The 13,178-nt window shown below is 37.6% G+C and overlaps 1 pseudogene across 1 annotated transcript; it reads right to left on the bottom strand.

Moving 5' to 3' along the window:
• Window positions 1-11,676: 11,676 nt before the first annotated feature.
• LOC309975073 (large ribosomal subunit protein uL3-like) lies at window positions 11,677-12,906 on the bottom strand (annotated as a pseudogene). Its single transcript has one exon. The product of its transcript is annotated as a large ribosomal subunit protein uL3-like (transcript).
• Between the last annotated feature and the right edge of the window lie 272 nt (window positions 12,907-13,178).

Genomic DNA, 13,178 nt, shown 5'->3' on the forward strand with positions numbered 1-13,178 from the left:
GTTTCTCAATTTCGTTTATCTGCTCAAAGAACCACCTTTTAGTTTTATTGATCTTTGCTATCATTTCCTTCATTTCTTTTTTTAATTATTTCTGATCTGATCTTTATGATTCCTTTCCTTCTGCTAACTTTGAGATTTTTTTGTTCATCTTCCTCTACTTGCTTTAGGTGCAAGGTTAGGTTGTTTATTTGAGATGTTTCCTGTGTCTTAAGGTAGGATTGTATTGCTATAAACTTCCCCCTTAGAACTGCTTTTGCTGCATTCCATAGGTTTTGGGTTGTCGTGTCTCCATTGTCATTTATTTCTAGGTATTTTTTGATTTCCTCTTTGATTTCTTCAGTGATCACTTGGTTATTAAGTAGTGTACTGTTTAGCCTCCATGTGTTTGTATTTTTTACAGATCTTATCCTGTAATTGATATCTAGTCTCATAGCATTGTGGTCCGAAAAGATACTTGATACAATTTCAATTTTCTTAAATTTACCAAGGCTTGATTTGTGACCCAAGATATGATCTATTCTGGAGAATGTTCCATGAGCACTTGAGAAAAATGTGTATTCTGTTGTTTTTGGATAAATGTCCTATAAATATCAATTAAGTCCATCTTGTTTAATGTATCATTTAAAGCTTGTGTTTCCTTATTTATTTTCATTTTGGATGATCTGTCCATTGGTTAAAGTGGGGTGTTAAAGTCTCCTACTATGAATGTGTTACTGTCGATTTCCCCTTTTATGGCTGTTAGTATTTGCCTTATGTATTGAGGTGCTCCTATGTTGGGTACATAAATATTTACAATTGTTATATCTTCTTCTTGGATCAATTCCTTGATCATTTTGTAGTGTCCTTCTTTGTCTCTTGTAATAGTCTTTATTTTAAAGTCTATTTTGTCTGATATGAGAATTGCTACTCCAGATTTCTTTTGGTTTCCATTTGCATAGAGTATCTTTTTCCATCCCCTCACTTTCAGTCTGTATGTGTCTCTAAGCCTGAAGTGGGTGTCTTGTAGACAGCATATATATGGGTCTTGTTTTTGTATCCATTCATCCAGTCTGTGTCTTTTGGTGGGAGCATTTAATCCATTTACATTTAAAGTAATAATTGATATGTATGCTCCTATTACCATTTTCTTAATTGTTTTGGGTTTGTTATTATAGGTCTTTTACTTCTTTTGTGTTTCTTACTTAGAGAAGATCTTTTAGCATTTTTTGTAAAGCTGGTTTGGTGGTGCTGAACTCTCTCAGCTTTTGCTTCTCTGTAAAGGTTTTAATTTCTCCATCAAATCTGAATGAGATCCTTACTGGGTAGAGTAACCTTGGTTGTAGGTTTTTCTCCTTCATCACTTTAAATATATCCTGCCAGTCCCTTCTGGCTTGAAGAGTTTCTGCTGAAAGATCAGCTGTTAACCTTATGGGGATTCCCTTGTGTGTTATTTGTTGTTTTTCCCTTGCTGCTTTTAATATGTTTTCTTTGTATTTAATTTTTGACAGTTTGATTAATATGTGTCTTGACATGTTTCTCCTTGGATTTATCTTGTATGACCCTCTCTGTGCTTCCTGGACTTGATTAACTATTTCCTTTCCCATATTAGGGAAGTTTTCAACTATAATCTCTTCAAATATTTTCACAGTCCCTTTCGTTTTCTCTTCTTCTTCTGGGACGCCTATAATTCGAATGTTGGTGTGTTTAATGCTGTCCCAGAGGTCTCTGAGACTGTCCTCAGTTCTTTTCATTCTTTTTTCTTTTTTATGCTCTGCAGTGGTTATTTCCACTATTTTATCTTCCACGTTACTTTTCCATTCTTCTGCCTCAGTTATTCTGCTATTGATCCCTTCTAGAGTATTTTTAATTTCATTTATTATGTTGCTCATCATTGCTTGTTTCAACTTTAGTTCTACTAGGTCCTTGTTAAATGTTTCTTGCATTTTCTCTATTCTATTTCCAAGATTTTGGATCATCTTTACTATCATTATTCTGAATTCTTTTCCATGTAGACTGCCTATTTCCTCTTCATTTGTTAGGTCTGATGGGTTTTTACCTTGCTCCTTCATCTGCTGTGTGTTTTTATGTCTTCTCATTTTGTTTATCTTACAGTTTTTGGGGTCTCCTTTTTTCAGGCTGCAGGTTTTTAGTTCCTGTTGTTTTTGGTGTCAGTCCCCAGTCGCTAAGTTTGGTTCAGTGGGTTGTGTAGGCTTCCTGGTGGAGGGGACTAGTGCCTGTGTTCTGGTGGATGAGGCTGCATCTTGTCTTTCTGGTGGGCAGGTCCATGTCTGGTGGTGTGTTTTGGAGTGTCTGTGGACTTATTATGATTTTAGGCAGCCTCTCTACTAATGGGTGTGGTTGTTTTCCTGTCTTGCTAGTTGTTTGTCATAGGGTGTCCAGCACTGTAGCCTGTTAGTCATTGAGTGAACCTGGATCTTGGTGTTGAGATGGAGATCTCTGGGAGAATTTTGCTGTTTGATATTACGTGGAGCTGGAGGTCTCTTGTGGACCTGTGTCCTGAAGTTGGCTTTCCCACCTCAGAGGCACAGCACTGACTCCTGGCTGGATCACCAAGAGCCTTTCATCCACACGGCTCAGAATAAAAGGGAGAAACAATAGAAAGAAAGAAAGAGGATAAAATAAAATAAAATAAATTTAAATAAAATAAAACAATTAAAATAAAAAATAATTATTAAGAAAAATTTTTTTTTAAAAAAGTAAAAAAGAAAAGCAAAAAACAAACAAACAAAATGGTGGGACAGAACCCTAGGACAAATGGTGAAAGCAAAGCTATACAGACAGAATCTCACACAGAAGCAAACAGGTACACACTCACAAAAAGAGGAAAAGGGGAAAAAGTAATATATCTTGCCCTGAAAGTCCACCTCCTCAATTTTTGATGATTCGTTGTTTCTTCAGGTGTTCCACAGATGCAGGGTACATCAAGTTGATTGTGGAGATTTAATCCGCTGCTCCTGAGGCTTCTGGGAGGGATTTCCCTTTCTCTTCTTTGTTTGCACAGCTCCCAGCGTTCACCTTTGGATTTGGCCTTGCCTCTGTGTGTAGGTTGCCTGAAGGCGTCTGTTCTTCGCTCAGACAGGATGGGGTTAAAGGAGCAGTTGATTCGGGGGCTCTCGTTCAATCAAGCCGTGGGGGACGGAGAGGTACGGATGTGGGGCGAGCCTGAGGTGGCAGAGGTTAGCGTGACATTACAGCAGCCTGAGGTGTGCCGTGCGTTCTCCTGGGGAAGTTGTCCCTGGATCACTGGGCCCTGGCGGTGGCGGGCTGCACTGGCTTCTGGGAGGGGAGTTGTGGATAGTGACTTGTGCTTGCACACAGGCTTCTTGGTGGTGGCAGCAGCAGCATTAGCGTCTTATGCCTGTCTCTGGGGTCCGCACTGATAGCCATGGCTTGCACCCATCTCTGGAGCTCCTTTAAGCAGTGCTCTTAATCCCCTCTCCTCCCACACCACTAAACAAAGTGGGCAGAAAAAGTTTCTTGCCTCTTCGACAGGTCCAGACTTTTTCCCGATTCCCTCCTGGCTAACCTTCATGCACTATCCCCTTCAGGCTGTGTTCATGCAGCAACCCCAGTCCTCTCCCTGGGATCCAACCGAAGCCCAAGCCTCAGCTCCCAGCCCCCGCCCACCTCAGTGGGTGAGCAGACAAACCTCTCGGGCTGGTGAGTGCCGGTTGAGTGCAGGAATCTCTCCGCTTTGCCCTCTGCACCCCTGTTGCTGCACTCTCCTCTGTGGCTCCAAAGCTTCCCTCTCTGCCACCTGAGTCTCCGCCCACAATGGGGCTTCTAGTGTGTGGACAACTTTCCTCCTTCACAGCTCCCTCCCACTGGTGCAGGTCCCGTCCTTATTCTTTGTCTGTGTTTTTTCTTTTTTACTTTTTACCTACCCAGGTATGTGGGGAGTTTCTTGCCTTTTGGGAGGTCTGAGGTCTTCTGCCTGCATTCAGTGGGTATTCTATAGGAGACGTTCCTTGTGTAGATGTGTTTCTGATGTATCTGTGGGGAGGATGGTGATCTCTGCGTCTTACGCTTCCATCCATCTTCCTCAACTCCCCCAGGGGACTTTAATCATACACTTTGCTCATTTAAAGGCACATTGCTGATAGTTTGCCTCCTGCACTCTAAATTCATCAGGTATCCTCAGGGTACATGTAACTAAGAAATCTGGAACACATCTCTGAAAAATCTATCATATTCCTTCTGGGCCCAGAGGAGAATTTTAGCAACACATCTGGACGTCTTTTTATTTCTTAAAAAGCAAAAAGTTGGTAAAATTCCCCTAATCTGGAAGTTATTATTTTTTATACTATTTGTGATATAAATCACTATTTGTAATTTTATGTTTATACTACTTTATAATATAGGAATTATTATAATTTTGGTAGTACAGACACATTGCAGCTGTTTAGTACTTCTGACATTTTAAGACATCTATGCATGCACAATGAATTGGACAGTTTTATAGGTATTTTGATTTGATTAAATAAAATTATTTTTAAAGCAAGACAAGAAAATTCTTAAATTCTCTGTCCATTTGAGCCATTACCCCCTCCCAGTTAGTGTGCACTGTATATCTGTATTATACATTATCTAGATCCCCATGGAAGACACAGGAATGCCTACTTGCAAAAACAAACAAACAAACAAAAAACAAAGAAAAAAAGAAAGAAAGGAAAAGGAAAGAAAAAGCAATTTCCTCTTGGCACCAGCAAGGTAACTCTTCCTTAGGAGATGACATTTCTTTCTCAATCTTGTAAGGGATCATGATGACCCACTACTCACCTTGTTGGATTATAAACCATCAGTATGTTACTTTGATGTACAAACTGTCTACTGAAGAAAAACACACAACCTAAATATTGTGAGTTAGGTTTTACTTGGGGATCTTACTGAGGACTATATCCCAGGAGACAGCCTCTCAGTTTGCTCTCAAGAACTGCTCCAAAGAGGTAAGGGAGAAGCCAAGATATATAGGAGTACTTTTGCTGCAAAAAACATGTAGTAGAACATCAAAAGATTATTGTTAATCACACAAAAAACAGACAACTCTATTTATTTATTTTTCTATACCTGGGAAGATACAAGGATCTGGGTTCCTTGAAGTTATTCCTTAGATATGCATCTTAAATATTAAGAACCAGTGTTCAAATCACAGAATGCTTCCTGTTTTTCTCCATCTTGAATTCCCCTCAAGGTGTACCGTCAGTGGGCAACTGCTGTGGCTGATGGCTTTATCCTTATAGAAATGGGGTGCCAGGAAACATTCTTTGTTTGCTGGAATGTCAGGCAACATTCCTAGTCCACAAACTCTTTGTCTCAAAAACTTATATGACTGTGCTTTGACCTCTAACAGGCAGAACAGTCCTCAGAGCTTTCTGAAAGACTATCTCCCAGGTTATAATCCTTAGGTTGGCTGGAATAAAATTTTCCATTTCTTTCTTTGATTGACTATTGATTAATTTTTTTCATTGACAGGTCTATAATTGGAAAATGTCACATATGAAAATGGGTATGGTTGTTTATTTTCTATCAGGTTCCTGGATCAAGTCCAAGATGGGAGTGATTGGGTCTTTCCCCACACAAACAGCAAACAATCCCCCAGACACCAGCTAGGTATTCTACAATTCAACTCAATTCTGAAACTATTTACCTGGAGATAGCATCATATCCACCACTCCCCACCACACTTCAGGTACCACCTTACTTGGGCTTTTGACCAACTGGCTATGAATCAAAGGTTCATTGGGTTTGATTAACTTGCTAGAGCAGCTCATATACCTCACAGAAAGAGTTTACTTACTAGATTATGGATTTATTATAAAGGGTATAACTCAGGAACAGCCAGTTGAAAGAGATATAGGGAAAGATATGAGGAAAGAACACAGAGTTTCCATGCCCTCTCCAGGTGTGCCACTCCCCCTGAACCTCCACGTGTTGTTCACCCACCCAGAAGCTCTCTGAACCCCATTATTTTGTGTTTTTTTGGAGGCTTCCTTACATAGGCATGGTTGATTTAATCATTGGTCATTGGTGATTGATTCAACCCCTAGTCCCTCTCCCCTCTCCAGAGGCTGAGGGAATGAAACCGAAAGTTTCAACCCATCAATCACTTTGTTGGCTCCACCTGCAAAGAGCTCCCATCCTTAGGTGGAGTCCAAAACTTACCTCATTGACATAACCAAAGACACCTTTATGGATCTCATCACTTAGGAAATTCTAGGGGTTTTAGGAGCTCTGTGCCAAAAATAGTGATGAAGACCAAATATATATTTTTTATTATAAATCACAAAATCACATATTTATAACCAGATCATTTAGAACAGCTCAGTTTCATTCCAAAAAGTTGGGTGTCAACACATTCTGAAAAGGGTTATTAGTAATGCTATGGAAGTTTTTTTCTACGTCGAGTCACTTGCAGATCTTAAAAGAATGAAACTGTTAAAAGTATGAGAACTGGGAGTCTTGAAAGACAATGAAAGAATACAAGAAGGTGTTACTTGAATACATATATTTTTGTTTTAAGATCTAAAGTCCTAAGAGTTTGGATCTAAATAGTTGCTCCAATTTGAGAATGGTAAAGTGGACAAAATATACATATTTGCAGGTGTAGAAATATATAATTACATAATAATATTCCTGGAAGACATATTTGAGACCAAATTCAAATTTCTTACTAATACAGGTTTTGCATTGAGAGTCTTTATAACATTTGGACATCCAGCTGACTATGATGGAGGAAATCACCTCCATCACCTCATGGGGCAGTTTATTTTATTTGGGGGAAAGTCTAGTGATGAAGAAATTAATTTAACAGTCTGGAGGGATACACATCAAACCCATGATAATGGTTATTTTTGGCAAGGGGTAAGGTAAGAGCAGAAATTGAATATGTTACATAAAAGGAACTCTTGTTTTACCTGTAATGATTAATCTTTTAAATTTACTGGTTTTATGTGTTTATTATCTAATTGAAATAGATTTTAAATATATTATTTCTTTGGTTAATCAAAATTATTATCCATTTATTTCCTATGGTTTACATCTTTAAAAAACACAAAATAAGTATATACCTATCTAAAAATGATAGCTTTTAAAATAGATGAAAGCAGTTATATCTCCCCTAGATAATCCTTCCAGGAGAAATATTTTCATTTAACCATTCTTCACATTCACTGAAACAAATATTTGTTGAATAGGAATAAGACATTGTCTTGGGGAGATGGACATAGGAACAAAAAGGAACAAATACATATTATTTATTTGTAATAAATATTCCAAAATCTGTTACAGAAATCTGTCAAAAGACCAAGTCCAAAGACCAAGGCAATCACCTGCCTGGGAGAATCAGAAAAGACTTCAGCAAGAAGATGACATTTACAAAAGTTGACAAAGTTAGACAAGAGTTGTGAAAATAGGGGAGAAATATAACAGATTCAAAAGATGGTTCTAAGACAGAATCGACAGAATTCTGTGTTGATTAAACAAAGATGACTGAAAAGAAGAGAAAGCTGTTAGTAGTGAATGATATCAAGATTAGTATCTTATGTGGAACAGGTTGGACAGAAATTTTTAATTAATTGCACTTTGAATGGGAAGAACATTTGCATGGTACAGATCCAAAAAAAATTTAAAAGGGAGTACAGTAAAAATCTCCCTTGGTTCTCATTTTCATAGTCAGGGGGAATGTTTTTACTTTTAAAATATTTTTTGAGGTTAATTGATATAGAAGCTTAGAATACATTACACAGCCAGACAAGTTTGACATATACATGTACCTTTAAAATCATTGCCACAATCAAGATAAACATAAAATCACCACCAACACTTTCCTTGGACAGCTTCATATTCTCTCCTTGCTCTCCTTCCTTGAACACTTCTGGGCTCCAGCAATCCCTGTTCTGCTTTCTGTAACTATGGATTGGCATTTATTTTAAATAATTTTGTAAAAATGGGATCATGTACAATGTGTTCTTTTTTATCTGGCTTCTTTCACTAAGCATAATAGTTTTAAGTTTTATCTATATTGTTGTATGCAACCATTCTTCATACATTCTTATTGCTGAATGGTATTTTGTTATATGAATACATCACAATTTATCTATTAACCTTTTTATAGATATCGTATTGTTTATAAATTTGGACATTATAAATATAGATTCCATAAACATCCCTGTGCATGTTTTTATATGGACATTTGTTTTCATTTCTCATGAGTAAATACCTAAGAGTAGAATGTCTGAGTCTGATGGTAGGTGTATGTATAATTTCTTAAGAAAGTGTCAAACTTTTTCAAACAGGTTGTGTCACATTACATACCTATCAGCAGTGTATGGAGTTTCAGTTGTCTTCACATCTTTGCCAACCGTTGGTCAATCTTTCAAATTTTAGCCAGTTTAGTAGTTATTTTGTGATACCTCATAGCAGTTTGAATTTGCATTTTCCTGATGATTAACGATATTGAGTAACTCTCCACTTACTTATGTGCTAATTGTACATCTTTCTTAGTGAAATTTCTCTTTATGTCTTGGGTACATTTACTATTGAGTTGTGTACATTTATTGTTGAGTTTTGAGAGTCTTCTTTACATTAAAAATATTCTGAATATAAAGCTTTGATCAAATATGTAATTTTTAAAATATTTTTCCAAGCCTATAGCTTGTCTTTTAATTCTCTTAAGTGTCTTTTGAAGAGCAGAGGTTCTCAATTTTGATGAAGTGTTATTCATTAATTTCAATTAGATCTTGCTTTTGGTGTCATATATATCATTGACTAAAGTTTTCTCCTGTTTGCTTTTGGAACATAATTTTTTGTTCTTGAAATTAGGTTTACTATATACCATAAAATAATTTTTGTAAATCATGCAAAGAATGGATTGAAATTCACTTTTTATTTTTAATATGGACTTCTAAATAATTATAACAATATTTATAGAAAAGACTATTCTTTCTCTACTGAATGGCCTTTGCAACTTTGTCAAAAAACAATTTACCTCATTTGTGTGGAACTATTTCTGGACTATCCATACTGTTTCCTGGATTTGTCTCTCTTGATGTCAATACTGCACAGCCTTATCTACTTAAGCTTTAAAATAACTCTTGAAATCAGGTAATATAAGTCTTCCAATTTTTTTCTTTGTCAAATTTGTTTTGCCTACTGTAGGTCCTTTGCATTTCTAGACGCATTTTGGGATTAGCTCTCCATTTTTTTTTTACACAAAAATATACCTGCTTTGATCGGAATGGCATTGGAGCTATAGATCAATTTGAGGAAAATGACATCTTAAAAGCACTGAATTTCTCAAAAGATGAACGAATTGTCTCTCTCCACTCTCCATTTATTTACCTGTCTTTCAGTTTCTTTCTGTGGTATTTTGTAGTCTTCAGTGTACAGGTCTCGCATATCTTTTGTCAGATTTATCACTAAGTATTACATATTATTTTAATATTTTACCACTTTTAGTTATTATTAGTGGATGGGTTGGTCTGTATTATCTTATCCTCTATGGCCAGAAGAAGTCCTATGGTCACTTATCTTTCCTTATCTTACTTAACCTCTTGGCAATACCTTACTTAGCTGATCACTTCTTCATTCTTGAAACCACCTCTTGTCTTGGCCTCTGTAGCACTATATTCTCCTAATTTTTTTCTCTTATTCCTCCTTCTCAAACTGCTTTACTGGTCCTTACTTCTCTGCTTGACCTCAAAATATTAAAATGTCACAGGGCTTAACCCTATTTCTTCCATTTTTCTACTTCTACAGTTTCTCATTATGTATTCTTCAATGGAGTTGTCCCATCTATTTGCTGACATCTACAGAATCTGTATCATTAGATCTGACCTCTCCAATGAGTTTAATTTGTACTGAGTACATTAATATTGAATGATCTGTTTTAAAACTACATTTGAATACCCAAATGATTTCTTAAATTTAACATATTCCTACCCTATATTTCCCCAATTTAAGTAAATTCTACCACAATTTACCTCGTTCTTTAATCCCTATAACCAAGGGTCACTCTTGAGTCTTCTCTGCAACCTCATGTTTAATTTCTCACTCACTCTGTTTGGTTCACCCTCAGATTACATTCAATTATTTTCATTTCCATTGACACCATTCTGGTCTAAGTCACAATTTTTTCACCAGGATTACTCTTAATAAATTTCTTTGTGTCAACTCTTGGCCTCTCACTGTCCTTTTCACTGCAGAGAAACTGGGATGATCTGTCAAATGGATACAATATAATCATATTACTTTCCTACTCAAGATGCTCTAGGAATTTCCCATTTCACTTGGGATAAAATCAGATTTCTTTTTTATGACCTGTAAAATTCTTAAATGATCTTACTCTGCACAATCATTGTTATCTTTTTATTCTACCACTTGCCACTTTCTTTACTTGGCCAAGCTCATCCTCCCCCACATAAGGTGTTCACATATGATGTTTTCTCTGCTTAAAACTTTAACTCCTGATTTTCCTATATCTAGATCCTTCATTTTAGTATTCTGAGCTCAAATATCGTATCCTCAGTGGGCATTCCTGACCTAGCCTAAATTACTCCTCAACACTACTTCTAGTCAAAATATTTTGAATCTTATCTTGTTTATTTATTTATTTGTTAATATTATGCTACAACCTATTAAAATGTAAGCTCTAGAAGAAAAGAGTCTTTATTTTTCTGATTCACTATTATATTTCCAGTACCCAGAATAGGACATGGTGATAAATATTTATTAAATGAGTGAATGAAAATAAAAATTGTGAATAAATCAATCCTCTGGATATTTGTTTCATAGGACCTGCTATGAAACCAGATTTTGCATAATGGACTGTGTAAAATTTCTTAGATTATTTTTATATATCTTTATTCATTATCTTGTTGATTTTGGTTGGAGGGACTTTAGTTGTTCAAGAACATCACTCTAAAAAATCTTTTCAGCTTTAGATATCTAACTGATATTAAAAATTACTATCTGATTTGAAAATCATTTTTCTTATCCAGTTAATTATTAAGTGGTACCAAATAGAGTCAGAAAACTACAGTGCTATAATTGAAGCTTTATTCAGCATGATCTATAGCCATTAATCAATACTTAAGTAATCCTCTTAAGAGTACTATTACTGGGGGACTTCCCTTGTGGTCCAGTGGTTAAGAATCCACCTTCCAATGCAGAGGACATGGATTCAATCCCTGGTCAGGGAACTAAGATCCCACATGCTGTGGGGGTACTAAGTCCGTGCACTGCAACTACTGAGCCCACGCACTCTGGAGCCCGAGTGCCACAACTAGAGAGAAGCCCACGTTGCTACAACAAAGAGCCTGCCCACCACAATAAAAGATCCCATGTGCTGCAACTGGGACCCAATGCAGCAAAAATAAATAAATAAATAAATTTAAAAAGAGTGAAAGATCCCACATACTGCAACTGGGACTCAATGCAGCCAAAATCAATCAACTAATTAATTAATTAAAATGAGTGCTATTAAAGTTAATATTTATTACTTTATTTCTAAGGGTATTATGTGATACTCTTCTTTGTTGAAATTAATACATCATCTTGGCAGTGATTTGCTGACCAGTAACATTAAAAATTTATCAGAGATAAAACGTTATGTAACTTCCCCCCTGACTGGAAAATAATTTTATTGAGATTCTATCAGCTGTGCAATCTGTTCTGACATTAGGCCCCTTCTTCCTTTGCAATTCTGTCCTTCTTAAGGGGTCCCATGAATACTTTCTTCTCCTCCACAGTCTGGAAGCAACCTTGGCCAAATTTGGATGTGGTGTCAATAAACCTGAAGTCAATCTTCTTCAGGGCCTGCCATTTGCTCTGCACCAGAAAGGACTCATGCAGGGTGAGCACTTGCTTCTTGGTTCCTACCACGCAGCCTTTGAGCATGACAAAGCCATTGGTCACTTCAACGTAGTGGACAAAGCCACACAGAGGTTTGATGTTCTTGTCAGACAGATCCTAATCAGTAGAGACATTTTTCTTCATCAGTTTTATGTCCTTGATGAGGTAGCCCTGGCCAATATTGTAGATCTTCTTGTTGATCTCAATGTGGTGATGGTAGACTTCCTGCCTAGCCTGAGCCACAGAGAAGGCCACCCGGGCAGCCCACCAAGGGCTGCATAAAGTTACCTGTATTGGGATACAGGCAACTTTATGCAGCCTTTGGTGGGTCTTATGGGGCAGCTTCGTGGTGTGCCAATGGTGGGTGACCCCTATGTAGCCTTTGCCCTTGGTCACCCCAATGAAAGCAATCATCTTATCCTGCCCAAACACTTGAATCATAGGGACATGCCACTATAGCCTCTCACCAGCCCAGTCCAGTTTTTTTGCCACAGTGCCTCTGTTCACCTGGATCTCCATGAGGTGGACCTTCTGGTGTATAGGAAGCAGGCACCTCTTGGTGTGGGCAATGACACAGATGACCTGGTAGTACTTCTTCGTGCTGCTGAAGTCCTTCTCCAGCTGCTTCTTGCCGTTACGTTCTGCCACTTCTTGCATCATTTGGTAAAGACTTTTGTCTTACATTTATACCAGTTTTTATAGAAGTGCCTTTTGCATTCATTGCTGAAATGCTCAGCAAAGATGGTCTTAAAGGTCTGGAGGCCTCGAGGTGTTTCCACATAGCCCACAATGCCCACAGTACCACAGGCAGCAGCTTGACAATGGTCACAGCCTCCACAACTTCCTTCTTGTTCACCTTGCACCCTGGCCTATCGACCTCCCTCACCATGTGGGTCATGCCGGTCTTGTAGCCGAGGAAGGCTGTGAGGTGTACAGGCTTGGAAGAATGATCATTGGGGAAGCTCTTCACCTTCCCACAGTGCCAGCTGCTGTGTGCTTCTGAGGCAGGAAGCCCAGGGACCCATGCCTGGGAGCGGAGAACTTCCAGGGAGACATCCTGCCATAGGATGCTGCCGGTAGAGCAACATTATGTTACTTTGGATTAATTTCCTCCCAGGGAACTCATGTTGATTCTCAATTATCCTCATTTTTTATCCTACATGGTCATTGCCCATTACTTTAACAATAAGTTCTCAAATTTATTAAAAATAGCACATAACTTTCCAGAATCTGCCATTTTGGAAATGGAATTGTGTATCTGTCTTTGGTCATAATATCATTCGCATTTCCATTGTTTTCCAAGAATAATGATAGTGGCCATGAAATTG

This window comes from Leucopleurus acutus (assembly GCF_964270905.1).
Source record: "Leucopleurus acutus genome assembly, chromosome: 19".
NCBI classification, from domain to species: domain Eukaryota; kingdom Metazoa; phylum Chordata; class Mammalia; order Artiodactyla; family Delphinidae; genus Leucopleurus; species Leucopleurus acutus.